Source organism: Adelges cooleyi, unplaced genomic scaffold, assembly GCF_023614345.1.
Source record: "Adelges cooleyi isolate 19-005CV unplaced genomic scaffold, UGA_ACOO_1.1 ACOO_flye_CR_arks_rails_tigmint_CR_PRNA_378, whole genome shotgun sequence".
NCBI lineage: Eukaryota > Metazoa > Arthropoda > Insecta > Hemiptera > Adelgidae > Adelges > Adelges cooleyi.
This window is the reverse complement of record NW_026096054.1, coordinates 1-7,916: the sequence shown is the minus strand read 5'-3', so window position 1 is coordinate 7,916 and position 7,916 is coordinate 1.

The window sequence follows — 7,916 nt, the reverse complement described above, 5'->3', positions numbered from 1 at the left end:
AATTAGGCGACCTACCAACCCCACATGTGTAAGTCCCAATACGATTTCCGAACCCTTATACCAAATGTAAAAAACTTTGTAAGTTATATTTTATGTTATCAAAGAATAAAGTAAATATATTGTTCTGAAAAACCGAGTAGAGTTAATCATAGAACAAAAGGAGTAAGGTCCTACGGCAACAACCGGAGAACTGCTTCAATAAATTTGCTCGTTTGTCCGAAGCTTGTCTTATGTAGCTTAGTTTTTTTCCATAAAAAGTACGCTTTAATAGATGTTTTTACTATAGAAAAGTGGCGACGCAGAAAAATTGCGAAAAAGGCGATAAACAGTGTTCAGATATACTTACTTTATTTCACGATGAAAAAAGGCGTTGCGAAATAAATAAAAGTTGACACGATACACAACATGTGTTTTATCTTCTATCGAATATTGCGTCGTTAATGTAAACAAGGGGAATAAATGGTATTAATACAAATATCGACGAAAACAAATCGGAAAGAAATCGGTGGCCTAACTGGGCCTTATTCTAATCTTATATACCGAGTGAGCAAATACGTTATAACAAAATTACGGTTAGGTTAGGTTATTTCTCCACTGTTTATTCAATCTTTTTATTTTAGTGACTAATTGCAATTAAACAGCTATTAACGATGTAATACAAGCTAGTAATGTCTTAAAAAAAAAATGGTAAAACAACGAGGTTTGAACGTTTGTTTTATCTCCAGCTCTAATAATAATATTGTTATTATTCATAATTTGTAAAGAAATATATTATAATTTGGTAATGGGTTAAATAGGCACGGTAGCTACTTGCTGAGATTGATTAAGATTTTAATTTTACACATTTACTTAATCCTAACCAATCCGATAAGCCGTCAAATCATTTAATTCGGGGTTGTATAATAATTTAAAGATCTGGTCATCGTTTTAAATTAAATATAATTAACATTGGTTTTGAAATGAAATTATATGAGATTTTTTTTGAGACATTTAAGTTAATATTATTATACAAAATTAAGCAATATTGAAATTCGTATCGTTTTGGTAGAGTACTTTCAACTTTTGAAAATTAAATGGTAACGTATACATTAATTTATTAACATTTTAAATTGAGAACAATTTACTAAACATGTTGGCTGGTCGACAAGTAGTATTAAATAATTATTTTTTATGTTACAGGCGTTTAAAATTTAAGACCAAAGAAATGTAGTGTATATTTATTATTTGCACGCATTACTCAAACGCACTTCAACTACCGACCTAACCAAAAAATTATAACTAGGTCTAGAATGGCCCTATTATATAAACAGTTTTCTTAAAATATGTAGTCAAACCTTTTAGTTATTAAGAAAAACCTAAAAAAAAAAAAATAATTTCAATATAGACCTGAGACCTTCGTCGCCTCTATATACTTGTTCCACAGTACTGCCTTTTCAGTACTTAAGCCTTAGGTAATGCTACAACGAAACATTTTTTGCTATTTTAATCTATTAAAAGAGTAAAATATGAAAACTATCAATATGATATTATAAGCAACTGGTTATTTCATTCTATTAAACCAGCATAAAAACAAATCTTAATGATAAAACTCCTACTCGAGTGAACCGACCCTCCAAAAAAAGCCACTAATATAATTGTAAAACAGATACATTTTCAGCTTTCCATATAGATCTATCACGTCAAGTCCTCAAATAAAAATTATACATTTATTTATAATTTTGTCTAATAATCTTATTCTAGAATTATTTCTCCCATCACAGATTTACACTAATTTGATTATTTTAAGCTTATTCTTGGCTTTATTTTATATTTTCCAAATAGACAATAAACACATGAAAAAAACATTACTTTTATATACGAGTATATAGTTCTAATGAATATATTTAAGATATAATAACAAATAGGATTTAATTATTAAAAAGTAATATTATAAGTGAATACCATTATACTAAAACAATATTATAACAAAAACGTTTGAAGTCTCTTCTGCTCTGATAACCAGATGCCATGTATTTTTTGTGTAACATATTTTACAATGAAGTCTTTCCAAAGTATTAACAAAATTGTTGGTAATAGGGTAAGATGGGCGGTTAGAATATTTATAATATACAGCGATCAACCACGGGCGGCGCAACGTGGCTCGTAGTTGTCAAAAAAGCTAGATTAGCCTAGTCTTGCCCAGCCTAGCTATCAAATATTGTCGGTAAAGAGTTCGTTGTACAGCCACGCGTATGGTGCGGCATTGTCCGATGTGGACATTTAAAATACACCCCTGGTACTTTTGGACATATATCCGAAATGTTTACTTCCGTTTACCGGTCGAATTCACACCCACCAGCTCTACTTCCGTTAACTACTTCCGGTATTTGCACAAATTTACCCCTACCCAAAACATCGTACCGCGCGTGAAGATGTTTACACAGGGTCATCCACTTATTTAATCGGCCTGTACACTTGCGACGTAGTCAACACGGTCGTTTCGGCGAACACTTGGCCGGGTGCGATCACTCCTCGGGACGTCGCGTCGTTGTCCCGGTCCCAGTCCAGCAAGATGCCCGTCTAGGACAGGCGCGAAATGATGACGCCGATCCGGTGCCAAAACGGCGAGCCCTTGCGCAATAAAAACGTGGGCGATTATGACTCGATGACGTCCGTAGACGACTGCACGTGCAACCGGCCGGTGTTGTTGGACTCGTGCTTGTACCGTTTGCGCGGAACAAGAGCTTGCGCCTGGACGAAGTGGCCGAAGAGTTCGGCCGGCACAATTCGGTACCGCCGGACTAGTGCCTAAAAATCGTTGCCTGAGTTCGCCGACGAGTTGATCAGGTAGTACGTCTGTTGGCGGCCTGTCAGGCTAAGGTCGGTTTTTAGTTGTGATTGCTAGTCCTCGATTTTGGGCCTCGGCCTGCGGAATACTGATCAGGCTGCCCTCGTAAAACAGTTGGATAGAAACACCAGCAGCGGTCGTCTTTAGTGATCCTTTTCTTAATAAATAATATATTTACACATTTTATGCATAGGACCCTAGTACATTTTCTTAATAATATACTATTCTAGTGCGGTGTGTTTGCCCGTTTTATATTATATTATTCTAAAAAAATTTAGTTTTTGTTAGGTTAAGTAATAGCTATTCTTACAGTATGCGGCTCATATAAAATTATCATCCACTACAGCTACTGAACAATGTATAGCAAACTTAACATAGATAAAGTTTCGTGCTCCGCCGCCGTCGCACGTTTTTAATAATGGTTTAATAATTTTGAACAAATTGATTTTAGCTTTACGGTTCTGCAAACTACCACGGTTCTAAAATGTTGGTTTGTTTCTGGGAATTTAACTCATAACTACCCAAATCATATTTTTAAATAATCGTTTACTTTTGAAAATATACAAAAACTTTTCTAACAAAAAATTGAAATAATTTATAAATCGCATTGGCCTAAAATTAAACCAATGATTTGTTGAAAATTTACCACGAACTTTTGGTATTATTCAATTTTATCCCTTTAATTTATAATAATTCCTGTAGACCTGTGACCTCTCCGTCTCCTCGTTGCTTTGATTCCATTATGCCTATACTCTACTGTACTAGTCCTCTCGGATAAAATCACTTTCAAATTAACGCTTTGATGGTTATGTGTAAATATAGCACCTCAATTTAATACTTTCTAACTTTGCTGGTTTATACTGTGCTTGGTTTAGACTGTACTGGCTTGAAAATACTAACTACCGATTTGCATCGAAGCTTTTTTTCGAAAGTGATTTTATCCACTTTGCCCCAACCCAACTATGCTCCGTCCCCACTATGCCCCGACTCCACTGTACTGGTTTTTTTTTCTATGCCTATTATTTAATTGTTTGTTACATGCTGTACTTAGTTTTACTTTGTCGATTCTTCAGGATATTGTGTTAAGTACACAAGAGGTCAAAATGTTGATTTGTGGTTTCAAAAGACATGACATGGACGACGACGGTCTGCTCTACGATGGCGAAGCAAAAGAGTTCCTAGAAGAATTACTCCCTAACCATTCGCTAGCTTCAAGTACGATTCATTTTGGCGGAATTTTCTCCCAATTCCTATCATTTCTTGGTGTTTAAAAAAAAATAAACATTGCGGAATTTTTATTTGTCTACATAACAAATAAAAAAATTGTTAAATAATCATAAACATATTATTCGAAATATTTAACTGTTAAAATTTATTTATTAATTATAATATTTGAAATATTGCGCTTTAATGTCTTATACCTATACTATAAAAATAAAATTATATGATATTTTTTTTTGTCCCAGAATATGTAAGAATAAGTATTACAATGATAATTGAACAATTCAGTACCTAAATGTAATTGTTTTAATTTTTTAAATACCTAATATAACTTTTATAACACTTCAACTGTGTTTTTGTGATCGTATTTTCTTATAAATTTATAATCCCACATTTAACTGTGTCGAGTTAGGTGTTTCAAACTTTCATGGTTACACATAGTAGTTTTTTGTTTATTTTACACGGGATTTATGAGAAGTTCAATACATTTTCTTTTTTAGTTGAATATTGCATATTATTAAGTTGAATATTATTTAAAATTAGTAATTTAAAAAAAGTAACCAATATTTATAGATTATGTACTTGACGCCAGATTGGCAAATTTACAATCATTTAGTCATAAATAAATGAACCCTATAAAGTTGGCACTTCCTGGGCCCATCCACTAACAAACTAAAACTAAAACTACTTTATGTATTCATCAATAGAAGTGTGTTAATTAGATCATTTATTTGTGTTGAGTTTTATTTAAATACCAAACATCCACTCGTATAAGATCTTATACCACGTATATAGTGTATAAAATTGCAACAATAGAAATATAACACTACACAAAAACACACTTGTATGTAAACTTATATACTGATGGAATGAAACAACAATATAGAACACACAAACACACATCATATACTTAATTTCAATCATTTTCTACATCTATTCTTCTTTTATTTTCAAAACAAAATAAGTAATACTAATAAATTATAAATATCAATAAGTATTAATAAATAATAAAAACAATTATTTCCATAATAAAATTAAGTATTTAGAATTTTTAACAAAGTTTAGATAAAAAAAATATAACAACAATAAGATAAAATTGGTAGATTTCGTGTTGAATCACCCTACTTGTAAACTATAATATAAATAAATGTATGTATTATTTAACTATAACTTAAGTTAGAATAGTATGATTATTTTTCATTATTTATTCGAATAAATTGTAATTAAAATATTCGAATATATATATATATATAAATAATATACCTTCCGTTTTCAATTCAAACCTAACACTGACCAACAATCATAATTGTAGCTCTGACACTGTTCGTCCCAAAATATATCGCAGAACATCTAGGTCAATGTCACTTCTGCCTTAAGTAACCGTTCGTTGTTATTCGCTCGGTCCACCAACAAGCTCGTCAACATGTACGTGGGATCGCGGTCAGCGGTGCTGTTCGTCGACAAGACGGTACGCAGCATATTGGGCCAGCAACTGTTGACAGGGTTGGTGAACCCAGGCTGTTAATATCGCCCGAAAACTTGTCACTGGCCAACTAACTAGTGTATTTGTAGGACGGCGGGGGCCAAGGGACAACGCGCCGGTGTTGAGCAAGCTACCGCTCAGCGACCACTCCTCGATCCTGTGCAACGACCGGACGAACCTGCACCATATCCAAATGATATTCGAGAGTTTCTAGTAGTATCTGCTCATCGACGTGGCCGTCGTGGTGCCATCGCAGACAGGTAGCGTACAGGTGTACCAAGTTGATCCATTGACCATGACCAAATTGTGGCACGCCGGGTTCAACGTGTTCATTAATAAAACCCCGGTGTTCGGGCTCAACAACAAACACATAAACTTGCACAGGTGAGTTTCCCTAAAAGTAAGGGCCAAGACAATCTCAAAAGATTGTTAATGCAGCCATGTCAAATTCCGGCATTTGTGCAAATGCCGGAAGTAGGGGTAACGGATGTAAATTTGATCGGTAAACGGAAGTATACATTTATTTCGGATATACGTCCAATGGTACTAGGGGTGTATGTTAAGTGACCACATCGGACAATTCTCTCTTTTCTTACATGTTATTTCGTTGTGTGATTAAATTAAAATAATTTACAACTACATATTATAATTGATATTTAAATTTAAAAAAATAATAAATTAGTATAGACAAAAATAGATACATTTAGGTCGTAACGTAAAATAAACAAATTGTAATTTGATTCCGATTTCCGATTCACACAAAAAAAAAACATTTATAACACTTAAGCTATGCTTAACAAAAACACGTGACAACAATAGGAATATGAAGAGCGCCATAAGGCCTATCAGTATGTGTTAACTATACTAAATTGTCAATCAATACTCATGGCTGTTGTATACATTTCCCCAAACCAACATAATATACAATCAGTAATAGATTTTCTTCACTTCTGCCATACACAGAAGAGTCGTCAGGTAATTTTAAAAATAACTATCACATTCTGCCTTGGTTAATCAGTGGAGATTTTAACGTCAACTTTAGTATAGAAGTAGTTTTTTTTATTACATTAATTTTTGCTATTACGCTACCACCTATCAATTTATAAACCATTTAGAAATTCTAATTAAATCTTCAATACTTTAATACGAAAACTATACTTAAGGGAAAACTGATAGTTCTCAAACGGGCCAAAATACTATAATTTTGAGCTATTCAAAACGGAGTTGTGTATCATTCGAATAAATCGTATAAATATTATTATTTTTTGTGTAATATCTATTCGAATAGTTTTTAAATATATTATTTAAATAGTTTGTAAGTGATATTTTTTAAACAATTATTTTTAAAGCATTAATTTTTATAAATACAATACAAAACTTTAAAATTTATAAAATATATAGAGTAAAATTCTTAGATACAAAGCAAGCTTCTTATTGGACAATTCATTGGTCATGTCCATATTATACTGTATTAAGGTCGTTAAAAAATAATATCTAACAAAAAAAATAATTGTTTATTTGTAAATTAAATTAAATTTTTGTGTTTGTAAATTTAATTAATGTCAAAAACCTATATACAATAATGTTGTCAAGTCCCAGCAATAGGAACATTATTTGGAAAAACACTGTACAATACTTTAAACTTATTAAGAAGACTTCTCAGTTGGAAATGTTTTCGCTCAAATTAAAATACTCGTAATAGTAATCATTATAAAAATAGAATCAAGTTAAAAAAATATGGACCAGCCTTAATGTGCACAGTGTAATTATTTTGTACATAAAATGAAATTTACAGGTTTCCGTTAAAGTGTTTGGGTGTCCATAGGCTGCCGGTGTCTATGGTGATGCAGACGCCGACCGAATGGGCATTGACCAGATCCGGGTTGCGCGTAGTCTGTTTCTCCAGCAGTAGATGAACTGCACCAGTTTCCGGTGTCTGTTGTGAATGGCCGCGTAAACTGAGCGGTGAGCATGGCCACCGAAACATTGCTGTTTGACGATGATGTCCATGATCGCCAAACAGGTTAAAGTCCCGCAAGGCCGACTTGGCATTCGGGCGATTCATCCAGATGTTCGACGGCGATTCCGAAGTGGACTTCAACAAAAAAGCCCAAATGGACTGTTTCACATAGGGTCTGCCCAGCGCCATCGACCGCGACCTATCCGCTTGGCTCGACTACGATGTGGAATACTCGTCGGTCACTTAGCAGCGTGGCCGTTGCCGCCGATGTCGTACTAGTCCTGTCCATAGGCGTTCCTGTTCTACGATCAGCCGTCCGTGTTCTACGACCGGCAGTCGGTGTTTTTCTACGCGTTCGGCACGTTGATCGGCTGCGGAAACCGCAGCAGGTGTTCCAATCCAACTGGCCAAAAATCTAGTATAAC